Below are 1,393 nucleotides of genomic sequence, written 5' to 3' on the forward strand. Positions count from 1 at the left end.
CAACTTTTTCACACAGAGGGTGGTACGTGTATGGAATGAGCTGCCAGAGGATGTGGTGGAAGCTGGTACAATTGCAATATTTAAGAGGCATTTGGATGGGTATATGAATAGGAAGGGTTTGGAGGGATATGGGCCGGGTGCTGGCAGGTGGGACTAGATTGGGTTGGGATATCTGGGTTGGCATGGACGGGTTGGACTGAAAGGTCTGTGTCCGTGCTGTACATCTCTATGACTCTATGACATTGACTTGGATCCCATTTACCTGAGCTACAAATCTTCTCAAAGCTCGCCAGCACGTAACACTCAGGAAATACTCAGCATTTTACGCAGGTAGTACCAGGGAAATGTTCAGCAGATCAGACAGGATCTGGAGTATTTAATTCAGGGTAAACGCCGGGAATTACTCAACAATTCAGATGATGTCTGGAGTATGTTACTATGTTACTTCCACTTGGCAATGGTTTGGGAGTTAGAGGGGGCTAAAGAGAGAAGTCCTCCATTACAAGAGTTCTAGTAGTTGGCAAAGACTTGAAACAACTTTTTTCTCCCTAATCTACATCTGTGGGGAAAATTTGTAACTTCTGTGTCTAAGCCTTGGTGCTGTTGCCTTTCACTGTTAGTGCGCCACGGTCTAATTTCACTGCAGCTTCTGTGAGGCGCCCATGCTTGCAGCCAATGAGCCAGGACCTAACCTCAGGAATGCTGCAAACTCACCTGAGTGCCAGCGTGTCTGCAGCTGCGTTTCACACCCTGCCAGGGCAGGGTGGTACCCTTCCTGAAATGGCTGTGGGCAACTCCCACCCTGCTAACCAAGCCTTGCCTGTCACTAGAAACAGCTTTGTGGTGGTGGCAACCAATCTCACCTGAAAGGACGATTCAATTTTGTTTACGTCAGCTAGGAGTGGCTTTCGCTTTTTCTTAAAGGAATCCCTTCTTTATCCAGTGGTGTGATCCAGTATTAGAATTAGGTTTCATTGTCACGTGTACTCAAGTAGAGGAGGACAGTGAAAGGTTTATACTGTCACCATTCATGGCACCGTCTTAGGTACAAGTACCTAGGTACAAAATCTTAGGTAAAGAGTAGGGAAGTAACAAATAAGCTTAAAATTCAACATTACAGTTCTTGTCAGTATGATGCAGTGGAGGTATGAGGCAGGGTACAAAATCTTAGGTAAAGAGTAGGGAAGTAACAAATAAGCTTAAAATTCAACATTACAGTTCTTGTCAGTATGATGCAGTGGAGGTATGAGGCAGTGGAGGTATGAGGCAGTGGAGGTATGAGGTAGTGGAGGTATGAGGCAGTGGGGGTATGAGGCAGCGGAGGTATGAGGCAGCGGAGGTATGAGGCAGCGGAGGTATGAGGCAGTGGAGGTACGAGGTAGTGGGGGTAAGA

General features: G+C 46.7%; 1 protein-coding gene and 1 long non-coding RNA gene across 2 annotated transcripts in view; both read left to right on the plus strand.

The window, feature by feature from the left end:
* Positions 1-1,393, plus strand: part of LOC122547852 (synaptonemal complex central element protein 1-like) — a gene marked incomplete at its 5' end in the record, with an annotated part of 34,979 nt that overhangs the window by 7,341 nt on the left and 26,245 nt on the right. The window lies entirely within an intron of this gene.
* The window catches only part of LOC122547853, an 8,333-nt gene continuing 7,172 nt past the window's right edge, over positions 233-1,393 (plus strand). The window contains exons 1-2 of the long non-coding RNA XR_006311106.1: positions 233-1,073; positions 1,172-1,378. This is a non-coding gene — a long non-coding RNA (uncharacterized LOC122547853). The remainder of the gene's footprint in view (positions 1,074-1,171; positions 1,379-1,393) is intronic.

The sequence above is a fragment of the Chiloscyllium plagiosum genome, unplaced genomic scaffold, assembly GCF_004010195.1.
Source record: "Chiloscyllium plagiosum isolate BGI_BamShark_2017 unplaced genomic scaffold, ASM401019v2 scaf_5233, whole genome shotgun sequence".
Classification (NCBI taxonomy): Eukaryota; Metazoa; Chordata; class Chondrichthyes; order Orectolobiformes; family Hemiscylliidae; genus Chiloscyllium; species Chiloscyllium plagiosum.